The 24,317-nt window shown below is 38.2% G+C and overlaps 1 long non-coding RNA gene across 1 annotated transcript in view; it reads left to right on the top strand.

Moving 5' to 3' along the window:
• LOC105738234 overlaps positions 1-21,360 on the top strand; it is a 42,756-nt gene extending 21,396 nt beyond the window's left edge. The window contains exons 5-8 of the long non-coding RNA XR_001113995.2: positions 1,969-2,104; positions 13,762-13,912; positions 20,287-20,417; positions 21,079-21,360. This is a non-coding gene — a long non-coding RNA (uncharacterized LOC105738234). The remainder of the gene's footprint in view (positions 1-1,968; positions 2,105-13,761; positions 13,913-20,286; positions 20,418-21,078) is intronic.
• Positions 21,361-24,317: the final 2,957 nt, after the last annotated feature.

Raw genomic sequence — 24,317 nt, 5'->3', positions numbered from 1 at the left:
TAGTATTGACTTCATACAATATGTTGGAAAGTTTCTCCTCTATCTTGAGAAAGAGTTTATGAGGGATTGATATGCTTTCTTCTTTAAATGTCTGGTAGAATTCACCGGTGAGGTTATCTATGCTTGAGCTTTATTTTTGTGGGAAGGTTTTAAACTACAAATTCAATTTCTTTTTTACTGTGGGTATATTCATATTTTCTATTGAGTCAATTTTAGTAATATTTTTCTTTTTTCAAAAATTTTTTTTCCTCTAAGTTATTTCTTTTCTTTTCTTTTTCTTTTTCTTATTTTTATTTTGAGACAGTGTGTTAGTCTGTCTCCTAGTCTGGAGTGCAGTGGTGCAATCCCAGCTCACTGCAACCTCCACCTCCCAGGCTCAAGCGATTCTCATGCCTCAGCCTCCCGAGGAGCTGGGATTACAGGCATGCACCACCACACCCAGCTAATTTTTGTATTTTTAGTGGAGACAGGGTTTCACCATGTTGCCCAGCCTGGTCTTGAACTCGTGGCCTCAAATGATCTGCCCACCTTGAATTCCCAAAGTGCTGGGATTACAGTTGTGAGCCACTGCACCTGGTCTAAGTTAATTTGTTGCCATAAAATCATTCACAGTATTTCCCTATCATTATTAGTGATGTCTCCTCTTTCTTTTCTGATTTGGTCATTTGTATCTTCCTTTTTCTTGGTCACTTTTTCTTCTCTTTGAATATGAAGATAGTACCTCACAGATTGAACTATTTGACCTCCTTTTTTATTTTCTAGAAGAATTTTGTTAAGAATTGATGTTGTATTTTATTTTATTTTATTTTATTTTTTTTTGAGACGGAGTCTCGCTCTGTTGCCCAGGCTGGAGTGTAGTAGTGCAATCTCGGCTCACTGCAAGCTCCACCTCCCGGGTTCGTGCCATTCTCCTGCCTCAGCCTCCCGAGTAGCTGGGACTACAGGCGCCCGCCACGATGCCCGGCTAATTTTTTGTATTTTTTAGTAGAGACGGGGTTTCACCATGTTAGGATGGTCTCGATCTCCTGACCTCGTGATCCACCCGCCTCGGCCTCCCAAAGTGCTGGGATTACAAGCGTGAGCCACCGCGCCCTGCCCTTGATGTCGTATTTTAAACGTTTGGTAGAATTTATCAGTGAGGCCTCTTGGACCTGGACTTTTCATTGTGTAACGATTTTTAATTACTAGTTCAATTTCCTTACTTCTTAGGTTTATTTAGCTTTTCTACACATTTTAGTTATTCCTGATTTAAGCTGCGATAAATTAAATTATTGCCTCATAAATTGTGATATATAATGCTTGCTTTCCTTCCCTCCTTCCTTTCTTTCCTTATTTTCCTTTCCTCCCCTGCTCCCTTCCCTCCCCCCTCCCCCTCCTCCCCCTTTCCCTCCCTCCCTACTTCCTTTCTTCCATTCTTTCTTTCTCTCTTTCCTTTCTTTCGCTCTCTCTTTCCTTTTATTTCTTTTGATTTCTTTCTTTCTTCTCGCTCTGTTGCTCAGGCTAGAGTGCAGTCATGTGATCATGGCTCACTGCAGCCTCACCTTCCCAGGCTCAAACAATCTTCCCACCTCAGCCTCCTGAGTTGCTGGGACTGCAGGTGTGAGCCACCATGCCTGGCTAATTTTTTAATTTTTTGTGGAGTTGGAGTCTCACTATGTTGCCAGGGCTGGTCTCAAACTCCTGGGCTCTAGTGATCCTCCCACCTCAGCCTCTCAAAGTGCTGGGATTACAGGCAAGAGCCATCATGCCTGCCCAGGTTTTCATTTTTATTTAGCTCAAAATATTTTCTAATTTCTCTTGTGGTTTCTTCTTTGATTCATAGGTTATTCAGAGGTACATTTTAAAATTTCTAAATATCTGTAGATTTCCCATATTTTCTCCTGTTTTTGACTTACTTAACTCCCTTATGGTCAGATAATATGTTTTGTATGATATCAATTTTTTCTATTCTTATTTTTATTTTTACAGATGATGTCTTGCTGAATTGCCCAGGCTGGAGTGCAATGGCTGTTCATAGGTACGATCATCATAGTGCACTACAGCCTTGAACTTCTGGTCTCAAGTGATCCTCCCACATCAGTCTCTTGAGTAGCTGGGACTACAGGTGTGTGCCACTGTGCCTGGCTGATATCAATTCTTTTAAATTAACTGAGACTTGCTTTGTGAACTAACATATGGTCTGTCCTGGGAAATGTTCCATGTGCACTTGAGCATTATTCTGCTGTTGTTGGCTGGAGTTTGCTGTAAATGTCAGGTCAAGATTGTTGGCAGTATTGTCCTGATCTTCTATATTCATGTTGATTTTTCTATCTAGTTGCTCTATCCATTTTTGAATGGGATTTTGAGTCCTCCATTATTACTTTTGAAGTGTCTCTTTCTCCCTTTAATTCTTTAAATTCATATACTTTGGGGCTCAGTTGTTAGATGTGTATGTTTATAATTGTTATATCTTTCTGATGAATTCATGTTTTTATCATTATAAAATGCGACTCTTTGTCTTTAGTAATACCTTTTGTCTTAAATTCTGTTCTGTGTGGTATTAGCATACCCACTCCACTTCTCTTGTGGCTATTAATCGTATAGCATGTATAGCATCTTTTTCATCCTTTTACTTTTTTTTTTTGAGATGGAGTTTGACTCTGTCGTCCAGGCTGGAGTGCAGTGGCACAGTCTCCACTCACTGCAACCTCCACCTCCTGGGTTAAATCATTTCTCCTGCCTCAGCCTCCCGAGCAACTGGGATTACCAGTATGCGCCACCACACCCAACTAATTTTTTTTTTTTTTGGTATTTTTAATAGAGATGGGGTTTCACCAGGTTGGCCAGACTGGTCTCGAATTCCTGGCCTCAGGTGATCCACCCGCCTAGGCCACCCAAAGTGCTGGAATTACAGGCATGGGCCACTTTGCCAGGTCCATCCTTTTACTTTTAACCTGTTTGTGTCTTTAAATCTAAAATGTGTCCGTTATAGGCAGCATACAATTGGATCTCTCTCTCTCTCTCTGTCATTTTGTACCATTGCAATGTTGGTTAACTTTTGTTTATAAAGTGCAGAAATTATTAATTTCGAAGAGTCATTGTGAAGACTAAATTGAATTGTTTTCTAGAAGGCTTGTTAAAACAGTGATTGCTGGGCTTCACCTCCAGCATTTCAGATTGAGTAAGTCTGAGGATTTTCATTTCTAACAAGTAGCCTGCTGATTATGTAGGTGCACTAGTAGCCACACTTTGAGGATCATGGAAATAAGATCATACATTAAAATATCTAATGCAGTTCTAGGTACCTCATAATTGTTGCTTCTATTCTATTGCTTCTATTCTATTACTCAAAAGTCATTCATTCTTTGAAAAACATACTCTGTTGTCATAGTTTTGGTGTTGGCTCTAATGTTTATATTGATATTTTTGAGGTTTATTAAAAACAAGCCTGTGTATAAAGAAATTAGAAACACAACAATTGCAAAAGATAAAATTTATAAAAGATCAATTTTTATCCTTTCTGGTATAACACATTCATGTAACTTGAGCTCTATATAAGAACATATAACTAAAATTAATGTTCTTATAGTAGATAAATCTAAATCAATTAATCATAAAATAGGGAAACATTTTAATTGAAGGGAAAATATTGATAGCAAATACAACATAGATTGGTGCTAAATTGTTTCAATGGTGTTAATATGCAGATTTGATACTTTTACTTTGAAAATACATTGAAATTCATATTATTTAATGTTTGAGATAATTAATTCACATTCAAAGGATGATACATTTATATAAACTTGAACTTTTATCACCCAGAGCTGGGGAATTTCCAAACTTTTACATGCAAGCTGTTTTTAAAGAAAAAGATAAATCTCCCTTTAATCCAATGTCTTTGAAAGGTTATAAGGGGTTCACGACTTAAAAAAACCAGTTTAAAAAATAAATAAATGAAGATCTTGGATTAAATACATTATTTTCTTGTTACAAGTTGGTGCAGAGCCTTTTCATATTTTTTGTTTCATTTTAAATATTAATATATAGAAACAGTGATTCTGCAAGAGGGCTTTTTTTTGCTGGTTGGTTTCTCAAATGTGAAAATGAATCTAAAACATAATATCAGTGTCTACAATGTATGTTAGTGATATTTGTTATTTTAAAGTAGAATTTATCCAAAATTGGGTTATAATAATTAGTTCTACTGTATACACTTAATAAGCAGTCGTGTGTTGCTGAATGACAGGGATACATCCTGAGAATTGTGTTGTTAGGTGATTTTGTCATGTGGACATCAATCGTAGGGTGTACTTACACGAACTTAGATGGCATAGTCCATTACACACCTAGGCTATATGGCATAGCCTATTGCTCCTAGGCTACAAATCTGTACAGTATGTCACTGAACTGAATACTATAGGCAATGATAACATAATGGTAAGTATTTGTGTATCTAAACACAGAAAGGGTACAGTAAAAATATGATATAAAAGTTTAAAGATGGTAGAACTGTATAGGGCACTTACCATAAATGGAGCTTACTAGACTGGAAGTTGCTGGGTGTGTTAGGCCATTATTGCATTGCCATAAAGAAATACCTGAGGCAGGGCGCAGTGGCTTATGGCTGTAATCTCAGCACTTTGGGAGGCCAAGGCAGGTAGATCACCTGACGTTGGGAATTCGAGACCAGCTTGGCCAACATGGTGAAACCCTGTCTCTACTAAAAATACAAAAAATTGGCTGGGTGCGGTGGCTCACGCCTGTAATCCCAGCACTTTGGGGGGCTGAGGCAGGCAGATCACGAGGTCAGGAGATCGAGACCATCCTGGCTAACACAGTGAAACCCTGTCTCTACTAAAAATACAAAAAAATTAGCTGGGTGTGGTGGCGGGTGCCTGTAGTCCCAGCTACTCGGGAGGCTGAGGTAGGAGAATGGCGTGAACCTGGGAGGCAGAGCTTACAGTGAGCCGAGATTGCACCATTGCACTCCAGCCTGGGCGACAGAGCAAGACTCCATCCCCCCGCCAAAAAATACAAAAAGTTAACTGGATGTGGTGGCATGTGTCTGTAATCCCAGCTACTCGGGAGGCTGAGGCAGGTGAATTGTTGGAACCTGGAAGGCTGAGGTTGCAGTGAGCTGAGATCACGCCACTGCACTCCAGCCTGGGCGACAGAGGGAAACTCCATCTCAAAACAAAACAAAACAAAACAACCCCCAAAATCTGAGACTGGGTAATTTATAAAGAAAAGAGGTTTAATTGGCTCTCAGTTCTGCAGGCTATACAGGAATCATGGTGCCGGGCATCTGCTTGGCTTTGGGTGAGGCCTCAGGAAGCTTACAATCATGGTGGAAGGCAAAGAGGGAGCCGGTGTATTATATGGCAAGAGTGGGAGCAAGAGACAGTGGTGGGGGGTGGGGGGAAAATGTGCCACACACTTTTTATGTTTTTTACGTTTTATTTATTTATTTATTTTGAGACAGGGTCTTGCTTGGTTGCCCAGGGTGAAGTGCAGTGGGATGATCTTGGCTCACTGAAGTCATGAACTTCCAGGCTCAAATAATCCTCCCACCTCAGCCTCCTGAGTAGCTGGGACTACAGGTGTGCAGCACCAAGACTGGCTATTTTGTTTTATTTTTGTAGAAACAAGGTATTGCCATGTTGCCCAGGCTGGTATCAAACTCCTGAGCTCAAGTCATCTGCCCAACTCAGCCTCTCAAAGTGTTGCAATTACAGGCGTCAGCCATAGCTCCCTGCAGCCACACACTTTTCAACAACCAGATCTCATGAAAACTCACTCACTATTGTGAGGACAGCACCACATCATGAGAGATCTGCCTCCAAGATCCAATCACTTCCTACCAGGCCCCACCTCCAACATTGGGGATTACAATTCAACAGGAGATTTAGAGGGGAAAACATCCAGATTGTATCACTGGGTGAGTCAGTGAGTGAGTGGTGTGTGAATGTAAGGGCCTAGGACCTCACTGTACATTAGCATAGACTTTAGAAACACTGTACACCTAAGCTACGCTAAATTTGTAAAACTAGTAACTGTGCTACAACTTTATGACAGCTAGACGTCACTAGGTGATAGGAATTTTTCAGCTCCGTTATAATCTTATGAGACCACTGTCGTATATGCGGTTCATCATTGACTGAAATGTCATTCTGTAGCCAGTGACTGCATTTCTGTATCAGATTCTTATTACTATTCCTGTATTACTAATATTATTTTCAAGAGACTCAGAGGTGAAGCCCACAGATTTATGAGTTAGGATTACTGGCTAAAACCTTACTCTACCATTTCCTAATTGTGTGGCTTTGGGCAGTTAACCTCTCTCTGTGCCTCATTTTCCTATATGTAAAATAAGGATAAAATAGAACCCATGTTGTAAGGTTGTTGTAAGGATTAAATGAACTAATTTAGGTATGTATACCACTTAAAACTGTATCTATATTTTTTTGTAAGCACTCTCTAAGTCCCAGCTGTTATTGCTGCTGCAAAAACAGCAATACGGTAGTTCCCCCTCTGTGTGGTTTTGCTTTCTGCTGTTTGTTATCTGTGATCAATTGCAGTCTGAAAATATTAAATGAAAAACTGTAGAAATAATAAATTCTTTGGTCTTCAATTGCACACTGTTCTGAATAGTGTGATGAAATCTTTTGCTATCCTGCTGTCTCCCTCCTAGGACGTGAATCATTCCTTTCTCCAGCATATCCACACTGCAGATGCGATCGGCTGCCTGCCTGTTATTTGCTTTAGCCCTCTCAGTTAGCAGATTGACTGACACAGTATCACAGTTGTTGTATTCAAGCAACTCTTATTTTGCTTAATAATGGCCCTGCAGTGCAGGAGAAGTGATGCTAGAATATTATTAGAATTGTTCTATTTTATTATTAGTTATTGTTAATCTCTTACTGTGTCTAATTTAGATATTAAACTTTTTCATAGGAAAAACATGGTCTATATAGGATTCAGTACTATCTATGGTTTCAGGCATCCACCGGGAGTCTTGGAACATATCCTCCATGAAGAAGTGGGTACTACTCTACTAATACTGCTACCATGTTTGTGTAGTGCTTTAGACATTGCATAAGGCTCTCATACTTGAGGCCTAAAGAAATCCTGTGGTGTAGGGGCCCCAATGTGGGACACCTTTCCTAATTCACCATAAGGGTAACAGCTGAAACTCCTATAACAAAAGACAGGTTAACAAGGGAAAAGCATAACACATTTACTTTATCAAAGTTTTGTGTGACACAGGAGCCTTCAGAAATGAAGACCCAAAGACCCAGGGAAAACTGTTTATTTCTATGGTTAGATTTGATGAAGAATAAACAGCAGTGTAGAAATGTGATTGGATAAAAGGGTATGATCTAATGGTAATAGATTGAGCAGGGGAAACCCAGGAAGGCCTGTCTGTTCAGATTCTTCTTGGCCTCTCTGTGTAGGATTTCTTCCCCTAAAGTATGGGGCAGGCAGGTCGAGGCTGCAGTGAGCTGTGATGGCACCATTGCACTCTAGAGTGAGACCCTGTCTTAAAAAAAAAAAAAAGTATGGGGCAGGACCTCCCTGGAATGAGGGTCTTATGACCTACTTTCACAGAAGGTAGGTCAGAGAATTTCTTTTCTTTTCTTTTCTTTTCTTTTCTTTTCTTTATGGCCAGCTCTCACACGGAAAGGTAGGGGAAAGTCAGGGTGACCATCTTGCTTCTGAGGCCCTCCCAATCTCTTTCAGCTCAAAGTTGTTGGGGTAGTATTTTCTGAGCCCCAGCTAATACTAAATACTAAAATAATTTGTAGCTATGTGTATAAAATGCATTTGTGTTACGTTACAGCATTTTGCCATGGCTGCTTGCATAGGAGAGTGCTGAAATGGCCAAAGTAGAGCAATCCCTCCCATTCCCAACGTCACAGAGCAACTCCATTCACTCCTTCCCGCCCTCCCTTCCTCTTTCCTTGTCTTTTCATCCTTCAACATCTTATATACTTGGGGGATCTCATCGTGAACTAAGGGTATGCAGGCCTTGAACTCATGAGCATAGTCTAGCTATATGACAACCATGTGCTGTGTGCTCACTTTTCTTTTTTCTTTTCTTTCTTTTTTTTTTTTTTTTTTGAGATGTTGTCTTACTCTGTCACCCAGGCTGGAGTACAGTAGTGCCATCTGGGCTCACTGTAACCTCTGCCTCCCGGGTTCAAGGGATTCTCCTGCCTCAGCCTCCCTAGTAGCTGAGACTACAGGCATGCATCACCATGCACAGCTAATTTTTGTATTTTTTGGTAGAGAGGGGGTTTCACCACGTTGGCCAGGCTGGTCTCAAACTCCTGACCTCAAGTGATCTGCCCGCCTCAGCCTCCCAAAGTGCTGGGATTACAGGCATGAGCCACTGCACCTGGCCCTGTGTGCTCATTTTCATTATCACTCCATCAGCTACAGAAACATTGACTTTCTGGTGCAGAGGATGTTTCTTGGATGCTGAAGAAAACACAAGCTCTGGCAGTTCATCACTTTTTTCCTACTACCTACAAAAACCCTACTTAACCTAAGTATTTTATAGTCTTTTTTTCCTGCTTTTTTTTTTAACTTTTTCTTTCTGAAGGTGAAAGAAATGAAAAAAAAAATTCTAAAATTGATTCCCAAGAAATTGCCTAATTTTATTTTTAATGTGTTTATTTATAATGCTATTTAGTTTTCATAATAATAGATATTTTAGTAAATTTCACCTAGTTTCATAATCACATAATCATTCTTCTTTTGTTGTTTAGGTTGTTTCTAATTTCTTACTTTATAATGCTGTGAGCAATATTTTGATGTTTACAGCATTCTCTCTAATTTTCTTTCTGTTGGGACAAATTTCCAAGACAACAATTCTTAAGAAAAAGTGTATGAATATTTTCATAGCTTGAGACCATCACCTTTTTTCAAAGTATACCTTTGCTAACATTATAGTCATTATAACTAAATTTTGCTAATTTTAATTGTCCTAAAGTCTTGTTTCTAGGAATTCTTTTGCTCTATGAAGATGACCTTTCCAAGATCCTAATGTCCAGGCTTACCACTGTAAACTTTTTGACTATTTTTATTGTCTTTTCTTTTTTTTTTTGAGACGGAGTCTCACTCTGTCACCCAGGCTGGAGTGCAGTGGCACGATCTCAGCTCACTGCAAGCTCCACCTCCTGGGTTCACACCATTTCCATTCTCCTGCCTCAGCCTCCCGAGTAGCTGGGACTACAGGCACCCGCCACCGCGCCCGGCTAATTTTTTGTATTTTTAGTAGAGACGAGGTTTCACCATGGTCTCGATCTCCTGACCTCGTGATCTGCCTGCTTCGGCCTCCCAAAGTGCTGGGATTACAGGCGTGAGCCACCGCGCCCAGCCCTTTTATTGTCTTTTCTAAGGTAAATTGAATATTCAGAAAGTTTGAAATCATTAAAAAACCTATTTCTGCTTTTTTTTTGGTAAGGAGTTGTGAAAATTAGCTAGAATGTTTGCTAAATTTAATTTTTTTTTTTTTTTTTTGAGATGTAGTCTTGCTCTGTCACCCAGGCTGGAGTGCAGTGGAGCAATCTCGGCTTACTGCAACCTCTGCCTTCTGGGTTCAAGCGATTCTCCTGCCTCAGCCTCCCAAGTAGCTGGGATTACAGGCGCCTGCCACCACACCTGGCTAATTTTTGTATTTTTAGTAGAGACAGTGTTTCACCATGTTGGTTAAGCTAGTCTCGAACTCCTGACCTCAGGCGATCTGCCCTCCTTGGCCTCCCAAAGTGCTGGGATTACAGGCATGAGTCACTGCGCCTGGCTGCTAAATTTAAAGAGATAAAAGTACTATTCATTTAGTTTACTGTATGTCCCTAAGGTCAGGAATAACGTGTTTTTTTAGAAATGGTAGATTAACAGCAAATTTTGTTAAACACAAGTATTACCTTAAACATTCACTGAGTCTTTCCATTAAATTTTCTCATTTATTCATTTATTTCAGAAAGATGTGGAAGATTATGTGCAAAGGGATATTATTATAAGGGAACAAAGAGCTTTCCCTTTAAGAAATATATTGTGCACTTAAAAGCCATTGCAAAATTTTTAGAGTGAGGTGTCTTTTAGGAAGTAGAAGAGAGATTTCCAAATTTACGAAAGTCTCATGGAACAACGTATAGGTGATTATTTATCTACCTCGGAAATAAACAAGAGGGTTTCCAAATAAATAAGTGTCTTATTTCAAATTTTCTCAAGTCATTAAGACATTAACTTTGGGAGTATATAATTTTCTTCATGGGTTTACAGATTATTTAAGGGTCTTTCCTCCACATTTTGAACAATAAATGGTTAGATACTAAGTTATGTGTGAACTGTAAAATTCACACGTATCACAGGTACATGACCATTTTAGTTCCTCAGTTTAACCTACAACTAGTCTCTATTACTTTGACCACTGGATTATTATGTAAGAATTTTAATTTACAGTGTTACTTGATGTCCACTAGGGGGGACCAAACCACGAACAGAATATATGCTTCTATTATTCCTCCAGGTGGTGAAACACCCAAGCCATTTCAGATGGCCCACTTGAAATCACAAGTTAGTCTTCAGTGTTTCCTATTTCTAAAAGGCTAACTCTATCAGGATATACAAGCAAATGTATGAAAACATTGGGGAGTCAATATTAGACATATAATATTTTAGAGTAAAGCTAAAGCTTGCCAAGAGTCTTTGATAACTTGAAAGTTTATCAATTCTTACAAAAACAATAAACTATTTTGAGATTGCTCAACTTTTAATAAATACCACATTTATATGTTTTTAAAAAACACTTGACTTATTTGACAAGAAGATGAAGGTGAATTTTGAAATATGACTCCATAATGTAGTATATGAATGTATTTGGGGTCATGATAACTATACATGAGATTTTATTGGAACAATGTTGTTTATTGGGACAATTTTATCAGTGAATAACTTAAAATTAATAAAGCCTACAACATTTTTGTAATTCTGTAATTTAAAATGCCATGGTTTGAAAATATTGTTTTCCAAAATAAAGTTCATGTGTATCTTAGGACTCTGTGAATTTCAAGTTCACTATCTCTGTTATTACTTGAAATCTCTGATTTGTAAGATTTTCATGATATGAAGCAGTACATTTTGCATAGTTCACAAAATGTTCTAACAAATGTGAAAGCATTTTCATATTTTGTGAAAATATTCTAAGAAAAATAAAAAGATTTTATGTCATGTAAGTATAATTTAAGAAACTTAGATTGCAATAATTTTCAAAATAAAAAGTAAGCACACAGAAAAGTATTACTATGTAGAACTATAGGTCCTAAACAATTTATTTTTATATGAGCAGCTTGAATTTTACTGCCAAATTAGTTTAAAAATATCAGACTTAATGTGGAAAATAAAAACATGACTTGTTTAAAACAACAAAAACAATCACAACAAAACCATTAAACCACAAAGATCTATCATGTGTCTGATCTATTTCTCTGCAAAATACAGAAAAATATTGCAGAAACTAAATGTCCACTAGATGCCACACTTCCTTTGCTGAGTTAAGCAGTACTTTGACTCCTGACAAGCTTTATGCAGATGCTACTGTATCTGGTAACAGGACCCCAACTCAATTGTCTTTTCCCTTACATTCTTTCGCTCCTACTATGATATGCCTAATCATCCAAAATTTGCTTAGTAGTGGTACGTTATAAAGTTCTGCTGAGATTCTTAGGCACAAGTACAGAGAGTTATATTTGCTGACTTTAAAGATCAAGTCAGAGTTAACATCCCTCATTTTGGAGCACTGTGTGTGTGTGTGTGTGTGTGTGTGTGTGTGTGTGTGCTGTGATGACAGCTAAAGACTTTTTTCTTCCCACCATTTCATTTTTAAATTTGCATTTTTTTTTCATTTTGTATATATATTGTCTATTTCCTCTCTCAAGAAAAACATAGAAAGGCCAATTTTTAAAAAATATAATAAGGAGAAGTAACTTAACTTTTTGGAAAACTACGTTGAATGAAACTGACTAAATTATCTTTAGAGACACTGACATTTATTTTTTCAGATTAATGTCAGTGGCTAATTTTTTTGTATTTTTAGTAGAGATGGGGTTTCACCATGTTAGCCAGGATGGCCTCGATCTCCTGACCTCGTGATCCACCTGCTTTGGCCTCCCAAAGTGCTGAGATTACAGCACTTGTAACCTGAAGTTTTCAGAGATCATTAAAATGGAAAAAAAAATGACAGAAATAGGAGAAGTACAAGGCATTATCCCACAAGCTCCCACTCCATGTTATGAAACAAGGCTAACAGGACTACTAAGTATTGAGAATATTTACACTGAACTTGAACCACAAGTATTTGATGTAGCTGTGAATTGTCATTTATGACATCTCCATGGAAATGGAATCTGAGATTAGCATTTGATAATATAAAATAAATAATGTATCTTAATCATGTGATAGTGTGAGGCCAGTTCTCTGTCTTCCTCCAGATTACCAGTCACCTAAGCAATTTTTCCCTAGAAGAATTACAACTTTATGGCACTGTGTTTTCCCTACTTCCAAAATCTTTTGAGGATTTGATCACTATATCTAATCACTAAGAAATCTGCAGTGAATTTAAAAAACTGCACCTAGTCTGATTTCAGTTGTTGAAGTAGCTAGTGAATTTTACCTCTTAGTGTGTATTTTTTTCTTTTTCTTTTTTTTTTTTTTGAGGCGGAGTCTCGCGCTCTCACCCAGTCTGGAGTGCAGTGGCGCGATCTCGGCTCACTGCAAGCTCCGCCTCCCGGGTTCACCCCATTCTCCTGCCTCAGCCTCTCCGAGTCGCTGGGACTACAGGCGCCCGCCACCACGCCCGGCTAATTTTTTGTATTTTTAGTAGAGACGGGGTTTCGCTGTGGTCTCGATCTCCTGACCTCGTGATCTGCCCGCCTCGGCCTCCCAAAGTGCTGGGATTACAAGCGTGAGCCACCTCGCCCGGCCAGTGTGTATTTTTTTCTAAATTAATGTTTTGAAAATTAATTTTCAGATCAATCCCTTTCTTTGTAACCTGTATGGAAGACTCTTCTTCACCCCTGTTTCTCTCTGTAACTGACATAAACTAAACTATTGGCCAATCAATTCTAGAGAGGAGGAAAATGCCAAACAGATCTTCAATCTAAAACAACAATGACAACAGCAAACAAAAAACAAACAAATCAATGCAATTACTTTGATTGGTAAATCTAGATAATCTGTATATATACAACAGGAGGTTATCAAAATAAATTACTGTTTTTCATTCCTAGTAATTTTTTTCCCACAAATGTAGCATCTATTGTTAAATACTTCATTAAGTGGGAAACTTAAACAATTTGTGATAATTTTCCCAAGGAAACTTGAAGAAATATATTAATCCAAACATGGCTCTGTTTAAAGGGCTCAAGTAAACAAAGCGAGATAATTCTGACATCTCCTAAAAGCTGATCTAAGAACAGATTTTGTCTGTAAATTCTAGTGTCTCTATGAGTATCTTTAATAGTATACACTATTAACTATTTAATAGTATACACTATTAACTATTTAATAGTATACACTAAAAAGCCCAAAGGGCCATTTAGAAATGAAGAAATCTTGGGGACTTGGAGTCCTCAAAAAACACTTTTTCCCCTCATCTGAAAGATGAAAGTGTGGTAGAGATACTATAATTTGTCCTGTAACTTATTTCCATTGAATTCTAAGAGTTAAGTGGATTCTGCCTTAATGATACACTTTACCTTTAACCCTCTCATTTTCTAGGAAATGTATCTGTATCCGAAATCATCCAGAAAAACAGAAAAAAAATTGCTGGCAGTCAATGTAACTGAGCAGCAAGAATATGGTTTGCATCATTCTAGGCATTGAGGAGAATAATAAATGAAGTCCTCAGAATTCTTTTTAAAAGTTAGAGGTAAGATACACTGCTGCACGTTGATGAAAGTTAGAATGTGTTTAGATCTGGATCCTGCTAAAAAATTAGGTCAAGGGTGCAGGGCAGCAGCCTGGTGTATGTCTTGTCGGGGGGGATGCTCTCCTTAAGCAATCAGTAATATCTTAAAAATTTAAAACCCTGGCCGGGCGCGGTGGCTCACGCCTGTAATCCCAGCACTTTGGGAGGCCGAGGCGGGTGGATCACGAGGTCAGGAGTTCAAGATCAGCTGGGCGTAGTGGTGGGTGCCTGTAATCCCAGCTACTCGGGAGGCTGAGGCAGAGAATTGCTTGAACCTGGGAGGCGGAGGTTGCAGTGAGCCGAGATGGCGCCACTGCACTCCAGCCTGGGCTACAGAGCAAAACTCCGTCTCAAAAAAAAAAAAAAAAAAAAAAAAAATCGAAAACCCTAATAGTAGAACACTTCACTGTTCAACTCTTCTAACAATACAGAAGTATTAATAGGATATTTAAGTAAGGTCTCAAGTTGGAGTACAGTAAGTTAGTGTTGATACTTTTTCTATAGGTATGTGTATATTATAGAAGAGTGATTTGAATAATTATATTTTTTATAATAATAATATTCATTACCTCCTTACTACATATACACATCTCCTTCAGGTCTTTGAGTACAAAAGGAGGACTTAGAAAGTCATAAAGTTCTTTATATCTTTCTTAAAGACAAGAAGGGCCTAGATCTTGGGCACTCAAATTGCCTTTTTGGTTTCCTTGGGTCAGGAAATACTGTTATCTGTATTTGCTCTTCTGTGCCTATTGTCCCTAGCCACTACCCTGCCCAACAGTCAGCAGACTCAACCAACTATCTACAAAAATGGTGAGAAAATAGAAGTTAAATCTTTAGCAGGTTACCTGTTAGGTTTAAGATTTGGCTGGTCCTCAAAATTACCCTAAAGGAAAAATTACTTTTCCTTTCAAGATCATCACTAAACTGATGGCAAACAAGTTTGAGCTTAGTTGTTTCCCAGAACATATTTGTCCCAAACAATGTCTTGTTGTGAGTTGGCATTCTCACCAGGTTCTCCAAGAAGTATATAGATGAACCCAAATTTGTGTGAAATGCTCCACTTTCATTATGGGATCACCATTTATTCCTTCAAGTCCATTCTGTCTCTCTCCATCCCAGTTCTAATGCTTAAATTCTTCTGAGACCTTGTATGAGGTGAACAGTTCACATATAATAAAAGGCTGGAGTCTGTTGCCAAATGAATATGGTAATATAAGTGCAAGGTAGAAACAGTCTGAAAAAGATATAAGCTCTGTGGATTTAAAATTGGCCTAATGCATCTAGAGACATATGAATGTAGCAAGGACAGGATCATACCTCCAAAATTTTGGCGAAGTCACATCTATAAGGCATCAGACCCAATATATTCCAAAAGAGTACAAAATTGATTGAGAGCTCAAAGTAAAAATAATTTATTAGTGAATATTAAATGCTAAAATTAATATTTAAAGTCATTGATTATTGTTGATTTTATCACTGATTTTTTTTTTGTGAAAAATTTTGCAATGTGAAAACAAGGCCCTCTAGACAATAAAGTCTTATAGCACTATGAAAATAAAATGGTGGGATATTGGTACAAGGACAGGTATACACATTTATGGAATTGAATAGGTAGCCTATAAAATGGGAAGAATACATGATCATTGTCTCTCTTATCACTACTTACTTATTTCATTTATCTTTATTATTTTTCTATCCCTCTTTTATCTATCTAATCTATATATTTGTCATGTTTCTTCTTTTTTATTTGAGATGAGCACAGAGAAAACATATATGTAAAATCAAGAACTAAAGCCAGCACTATAAAAATATGAATAAGAATTTAAGAATAGAGAGGAATTTTCCTCCACCGTATACAGACAAAAAAGGTCCATTTAGACCTTTGGCTTTGAGCTTCAAGGCAGCCAAAGGGAAAAGAGATAAAGTCCATTATATATTTCTAGTGTAAGAGAGAAAAAAAATCTTATTTTTTCAGGAAAAGCAAGACGTCTCCTAGTAAGCTTTACAAGAAATTTCTCACATAGAGCTCCATAAAGGGACAACAGAATATAGTTTGGGCAATCTTTTTCTTATTGCAACAAAACATAAAGAAACAGTGTTTTTTTTTTTTTGAGATGGAGTCTTACTCTGCCAGGCTAGAGGGCAGTGGCGCCATCTCAGCTCACTGCAACCCTTGCCTCCCAGGTTCAAGCAATTTTCCTGCCTTAGCCTCCCAAATAGCTGGGACTACAGGCATGTGCCACTACACGTGGCTAATTTTTTTGTATTTTTAGTAGAGATGGGGTTTCACCATGTTAGCCAGGATGGTCTCGATCTCCTAACCTCGTGACCTGCCTCAGCCTCCCAAAGTGCTGAGATTACAGGCGTAAGCCACTGCGCCTGTCCCAAGAAACAGTTTTTTTTTTTTTTTTTTTTTTGAGATGGAGTCTCGCTCTGTTGCCCAGGCTGGAGTGCAGTAGCGCGATCTCGGCTCACTGCAAGCTCCGCCTCCTGGGTTCACGCCATTCTCCTGCCTCAGTCTCTCCGAGTAGCTGGGACTACAGGTGCCCGCCACCACACCTGGCTAATTTTTTGTATTTTTAGTAGAGATGGGGTTTCACCGTGGTCTCGATCTGCTGACCTCATGATCCACCCGCCTCAGCCTCCCAAAGTGCTGGGATTACAGGTGTGAGCCACCGCACCCGGCCAAGAAACAGTTTTTTAAAAGACTGTATCTTAGATTAGGCCAGGCATGGTGGCTGATGCCTGTAATCCCAGCACTTTGGGAGGCCAAGGCAGGTGGATCACCTGAGGTCAGGAGTTCGAGACCAGCCTGACCAACATGGTGAGACCCCATCTCTATTAAAAATACAAAAATTAGCCAGATGTGGTGGCATGTGCCTGTATCCCAGCTACTCGGGAGGCTGAGGCAGGAGAATTGCTTGAACCAGGGAGGTTGCAGTTAGCAGAGATCGTGCCATTGCACTCCAGCCTGGGAGACAAGAGTGAAACTCCGTCTCAAGGGGAAAAAAAAAGACTGTATCTTTTTTAGACTGTATCTTAGATCATTTTTCACTAAAAGCTAATGACAAAACAGAAGAATAGAAATTCTTATACAAGAGAATTATAAACTAGTGTTTGCCATATGTGGTAGGCAGGATTCTAAGATGTCCTTCAAGATTCCCATCCTCTGGTGCACACGTTCTGAATAATCCCTCTGCTTGCCTGAGGCTGGGACTTGTGGATATAATGGGATGTCACTCCTTGATTATGTTTTGTTACCCGGCGAAAGGGATTTTGCAGATGTAATCAAGGTCCCTAGTCAGTTGATTGAGGGTAGGCCTGACCTAATGAAGTTAAGTGCTTAAATAAGGTGGAGAGATTTTTCTCCTGGCCTTACAGGAGCATGCTGTCATGGTGTGGAGAGGGCCACGTGACAGGTAACTGTGGGATGCCTCTGAAAGCTGAGAAGGAGGCCAGGCGTGGTGGCTCGTGCCTGTAATCCCAGCACTTTGGGAGGCCGAGGCAGGTGGATCACGAGGTCAGGAGTTCAAGACCAGCCTGGCCAAGATAGTGAAACCCCATCTCTACTAAAAATACAAAAATTAGCCAGGTGTGGTGGTAGGCACCTGTAATCCCAGCTATTTGGGAGGCTAAGGCAGGAGAATCACTTGAACCTCAGAGGCGGAGGTTGCAGTGAGCCGAGATCGTGCCGCTGCACTCCAGCCTGGGTGACAGCTGAGAAGGGCCACCACTTGGCAGCCTCCAAGAAAGGAGGACCTCAGGCTTACAACTGCAAGGAACTGAATTCTGCTAGTAACCAGTGAGCTTAGTAAAGGAGCCTGAAACTTGGGTAAGATTGCAGTCCAATTAATGCCTTGACTTCAGCCTTGTAGGACACTGAACAGAGAACCAGCAGTGCCATGCTGGACTTCTAAACTACGGATTCAGGTAAGAAAAATGGGTGTTTTAAGTTGTTAAATTTGTACTAATACATAACATAGCAAGAGATAACAAATATACTGTGCTTGGAAAACCTACACAGACCAATAAATCTCAAAATATTGGCCCCAACTTTCTACATTGACAAGTAAGGAAATAATCCACAGTAACAACTATTATAGAAGTTGAAAACTGGTGCCCGTGGCCTGAATTCAGCACTAGATGTATACTGTTTAGCTTGCACTGTTAAAAACATGTTTAAAAAATTCAGTTTTCAGTATCTTAAAATTGAGAAATTATTCCTGGCACAAAAAATGTCTACTTCTGGTTTCTCTTTTTTTTTTTTTTGAGATGGAGTTTTGCTCTTGTTGCCCAGGCTGGAGTGCGATGGCAGGATCTCGTCTCATTGCAACCTCTGCCTCCCAGGTTCAAGCGATTCTCCTGCCTCAGCCTCCCGAGTAGCTGGGATTACAGGTGCGCACTACCACGCCCGGCTAATTTTGTATTTTTAGTAGAGATGGGGTTTCTCCAAGTTGGTCAGGCTGGTCTCCAACTCCCAACCACAGGTGATCCACCCGCTTCGGCCTCCCAAAGTTCTGGGATTACAGGTGTGAGTCACCGCGCCCGGCTCTGGCTACTCTTTAAAAACAAAAAGGAACAATGAGCCTTGATTCTATTTGGAAATAATGACCTAGACCAAGAACTTAGTTTCTTCCTTTAAATGAAACTTCTGCTTCCATTTTGCTATATCCCCCTACGCTGTTTTTAAAAATTGCACCAAGATACTTCTCTCATTTCACTCATTTGCATTATCTGCCTGATGGCTGTATAACAAGTGAGATAAATTATAAGTACTATATAAAAAGAAACATATGTTATATATGCAATATACATAAATTTTTGTTTGTGTAGATATATGGTACTTGTATACTTATACGCTGTTTATAAATATAATCCAATCCATTTCACTTTATGAAAAACTCCCTTTTTAGCATTTTTTTCCTTTCGTGTTGCAAAGAACTTTCTAATTGGGGAAGCAATTATTGTTGTGTTGCCCTCAGTTATGAGCCTGGGGTCCCTGAGCCTTTTGGGGCCCCTTTAGATCACACTGTAAACTACATAAAAAATGCTACTCAGTGTACATATCCTGGTTTTGAATATATTTTCATACTTAGTCTTAACAGAAGTTAAAAGAAGAAAGATGATGTTAAGATCATAATTGCAAACTTAACCCTTGTCCACTTCCCACATAAGGGGTCCAAACAAACTCATCAAATGGAATAACCAGTTTTGGGACAAGTTAACTAGCTACATTGTTTACTTATTATTTAGAGCAGTATAGCCACAGACAGATTATGTGATGGACTGAATGTTTGTGTTTCTCTTAAACTCGTACGTTGAAATATGTGGAAATCACCCACAATGTGATGGAGTGAGGAGGTGGGGCCTTTGGAAGGTGAGTACATCAGGAGGATGGAGGCCTTATGAATGGGATTAGTGCCATCACAAGAAGAAACAGGAGAGCTTCCCGCCCCTCTCTGTTCCCCACTGTGTGAGAATACAACAAAAAGAAGGCCATTTGCAAATCAGAAAAGGGACCCCCCACCAGAATCTGACCATACTGGCACCATGATTTTGGACTTTCCAGCCTCCAGAACTGTGATAAATTAATTTCTGTTGTCTGAACTAGCCAATCTGTGGTATTCTATTATAGCAGCTGGAACTGGCTGAAGTAAACTATAATTGCTGTTATTTAAATTCTGTTACTCACATGGGTGTTTTGACATAGAGCTTGTAGATGAACATAGAAATCCTGATTTTAGGGCAGGAAATGATCTTGTAGTAGATTACAAAAATGGCTACAAATTCTTTCCATCCATTTATATACTCTCCCCCGCTTTTTTTTATACTCTCCCCCCACCTTTTTTTTTTAGAGTGTAACGTTGCATTTCCTCCCACAAAGAGTGGAATCTATTTCTTAATGACTTGAATCTGGGCCATGTGACTTGCTTTGAACTGTAGGAGAGTAGCAAATGTAATAGAGATAGGGAACTTGGCTTTTGGGGGCTTGCCTCTCTTGCTGGTCTTGTGAATCCTATATCTACTACAATATCAATGAGCCTGGCAAGCCTGGCAGGGTGATCAGGTTCATGGCTCACTTACCATGTTGTTTCAGTAGACAACCAACTGATCTCCCTACATGAGAGTAAAACTTTGAATACCAGCTGATCAGAGACACATGTAGGGTGTCCAACTCATCTTCATTTGGCAGGAAAACTGAGATGGTCAATTACCCCAGACACGTGATTGAGCCCAGCCAAGACTAGCACAAGAGCCATTGTCTGAGTTCAACCCAGTTTTCTTACCCCCAAATCATGAGTGAATACATACATAAGTTTTTTTTTTTCTAGCATAGTTTGTTATGATGTAGAAGCTAACTGATACAGACTTTTAGAGACCTATCCAGTTCATTTACCTTGTTTTGGAGATCAGAGAGATATTGAAATTCAGAGATAAAATGATACCCAAGGTCACTTATCAGGTAAGTATTAAGTTTGTCAAGTAAATCAAAGCCAATGTTAACAAATGCCAGGGGAAACCTTCCAAGGGAAAATATTTGGATAGTAGTATATAAAAAATCCACAGGTGATGACTATCCAATTATGTACATATGGAGAAGCTGTATAATACAGCATACAAAAGCAAGGGTTTTGAAGTTAGGAGGATGTGAATTCAAATTCTACTTGATCATTTCAGATCTTAGACAATTTACCCAGCCTGCTTAATCAGTAGTTTCCTCAGTGTGAAATGGGCATATTTATATATACACCAATAGGTTTTATAATGTGTGAATTAATTTAATACAATAATCTAAAGTATTATATATAATGCCTGGCACATAGGAAAAACTTCATAAATGGTAGCGATTGTTTTTATGAATATGCATGTTATAGAGTCATTAAAACACTTGTTTATGGTGTTTTAGTATTTGGTTTTGGACAATCCTAGTAGTGACCTTGGACTGTCATTTGCATCGCTAGTCCCAGATAGAATATAGACTAAGAAGCAGAGAGCCTAATTTTAGTTATTTTATGCCTCGTTTTTTTTCCAATTTCTGTAACTATCATAAACATTTACAGCTGCAATATTAGGAAGCTACCTGTGGTTAATTCTGTTTTTAATAATCTCTTTTCTGTTTATAGCCAATTTGAAAAGAAAAATTTCCTACACATAGACCCTAGTTAAAATTTACTCAATCATTTTTGTTTGCAAGTATTAGTTATTATATGGGTTTCAGATAATTATAAAGGAATATTACTAAGACATTAAAGAACAAAATATTCACATTAGCAAAACTAGCCTTAAAACTGTTTGAAGAGTAAAAGGTAACTCAGAAGCCAGAAGACACTAAAATATTCTGATTGGACTTATTGCCGCAATGAATGGCAAGCTGGTACAGTTAAACGGAAAGCCATTCAGGTAACCAAAACACAAACAAAAAAAAGACACCAGCTGTAAATCTCCAGCTGCAGATGGAAGAAAGAAACATTACAGAAAAAGCATCTTAAACTTCTCCGTACTGTAGTTTTTGTGAATGACCATTGTAATGTCTCTGGTATGGGAGCACATTAAGAAGAAAAGGCAAGATCAACACCGTGACCACACCACAAGCCTCAGGAAAGGCATTGTCAGTTTATTGTTGAAGGCACATTGTTTAACATTTCACCGAGGAAAATATCCCTTGGTATTTCAGGGGCAAAGTTGCATCTGCAAAGCTTTCTCTGTTTACAGTTGTCTTCTCATAAATTCCATGGTAAACAACCTACTCTCCATAAGGTGATTTCTCTATAGGCATCTAATTTAAATAATAATTATAGTCTCTGAATTTGACATTAGCATATTTTTATACTGTGGAATAAGATTGTATTAAAAAATTCTAGATGTGAGGTCAATCTCAGGAAATAAAATTTTACTGGATGATACTGTGATTATGTTTTAGAGTACAAATTAAGGTCTTCATTATATAATTAATATCTTAAAAAATTGTTACCAAGCAGATTAAAAAAAATAAAGGAGCTCACATACATTTTTATTTAGGCAACCATAAAATAATATTGCTTTAAGCCTGTGAATATGCAGAGTGAATTATTTGGTATTTTAAAGGTGCTTAAGTGTGTACTTGTACAGAGGAAGCTCTCTATCGATAGGACAGGTTTAAGGCACAATAGCAGCATTACTAGCTTCTCCAAGTATTCCCACCAGGGAGCCTTCATCTATCCCTGGTGAGACCAGAATGAGTTGGTAGTTCAAATTCCATAGCCCATTCAGTCTCCTGAGACTTCAAACGAGGGAGCCAATTATGATGGTGGGTGCTGGGTTGTAGACTTGTGTCCATGATTAATCAGACTGGGTCTGCCTCCAGTTCACATTATAAACTCCAGCGAGTGACACTCAGGTGATGTAGCTTTCACTCAGGCCCACATGGACTGGGTTTAAGCTGATGAACTGACATTCTGCAAGAGAAGGCTTCTTATTAGTCCCTTGAGTTTATCAAAAGCCATCAATTACTTCCTTGGTGGACTACCTTATGCAGCAGCTAGCATTCACTTTTATATCACCTTTTAAAGAGCAGGGCCTGATATTTATAAAAAATAATATGAAATTTGGCATGACACCTAAGAAATTTAACATAGACGGCTAAATAATAGCATGTTTTCTTCTGTAAGAGATAATACTATTTGATTAGATAAGAAGAATAAATAAAAACTCTCTGAAGTTTTAATTTTTAACAGTTTTACTTTAAAAAACATATTTATTTGGTTTATCCAGGTGAAATGTTAATGTTTAGAAATGACTGCACATTTAGAAATACATATCCAAGCAAAGGAAAATTGTAAATTTAGGGACATAAGAGAAATTACATTTCAATAAAGGATAATGTATATGATAAACACTGTTATTATAATGCTTCTTGGTGTTGCTGAACAAACAATTTTATGAATTAGGTTTTACCCAGAGATACTGGATACCATAGAAGAGCATTATTAAGTATCAAGTCAGTAACTTTCCTTTTAGAAGGACTAGAATAAGAAGAGGATCTCATTCTAAACTCCTCCAATAGTTTGTATGAAAACTTTTTAACTTTAAATTGATTTTAAATGGGAAAAAAGGAAATACTTGAGCTCACAGTCTAAATTATACAAATAGCTATTTATAATTTTTAACATATTATTCTTTAAAAGCCTAATCAGTGATCGAAAGGTTGCCATGGTTTGTTTTACTTCTGCTCCTAGAGTATGTATATGCATTTTATGTACTGATGACTCTTTTAATCTTGTAAGAACCAGATCCAGCAATGAATCACATTCTTTGAGTGAATAATTCAGTCCTTGACGCCAACCTCTGAGGGGGAATATTGTGGTCATGCTGTCTGAACAGTGTGGTAGCTATGGCTACCTATATAATTCTTCCCAATGAAAAAAAAAGTGACAATGACATTAAATTTAATCAGGTTCCCCTTTTCTGTGGTTCCCACTGGGATGAGCCACTAGTGTCTTGCCTTAAATATTCAAAGGCCTTCCTGAGTAGTTTGCATGTGTTCATATACTGGGACAATGTCCTGCTAATACAGAACAATAGATCTGTCATGTATTTCTCCTGCAAGTGGATGTGAGTCTAAAGTTACTGAGTATAAGGTTTAAGGGCTGTTTTCCCCTCAGTGACTGTCTTTACTTAAGTCTGAACAAATGGGAGTAAGGAAATGTACATAGACACTAAAGTGTAGTGAACTTGATTATCTGAATTGGAAACTCAAGTAGGATAAAGAATTCTGATTGCTAAATAATCATAAAGCCGCCCAGCATTTTCAGTCACAGTTCATCCAATATGGAAGACACAGTACAGAATATCACATGGTTGAAAACATTTGCAAAACATACTCGACAAATATATAGGGACAGTAACCTATATCCATACCCTTGTACTTCTGCAGAATATTCAGGTGGATATAACTTTTTAAAAAATCATAGTTGAGAAATTATAAGATATGTTTTGTGTCCATTGTACATACCTGGGAGGATGGTAAGCTAACTTTTAGCCTTCAGAGGATGAAAAACACAAAAGGATGGTCATTATAATAATCTGTAAATGTCTGTAACAGATCTGTGCTATTCATTTAAAATCTCTGCTCATGACTTTGATATTTGGAGAAACTGAAGAAAGGGAAATACAAATTAATTCCTTTTGTCTGTTTTTTTTTTTTTTTTTCAGAAAGGCAAAACCAAACAGGCAAATAAACAAAAAACTAGCAAACAAAACTCATTATTTCTAGGAAAGAAGTGCATTTTGAAAGTAATTAAGGATTGTACATGATACTTTCTACTATCTAAACAGAGTAAGCCTGTCTTGGGTTACATTTAATTCCCTAATATCTGATATTAAA

The sequence above is a fragment of the Nomascus leucogenys genome, chromosome 9, assembly GCF_006542625.1.
Source record: "Nomascus leucogenys isolate Asia chromosome 9, Asia_NLE_v1, whole genome shotgun sequence".
Taxonomy (NCBI): Eukaryota; Metazoa; Chordata; class Mammalia; order Primates; family Hylobatidae; genus Nomascus; species Nomascus leucogenys.
Note: the sequence above shows the minus strand (reverse complement) of the source record. Positions and strands in the feature narration are given on the sequence as shown.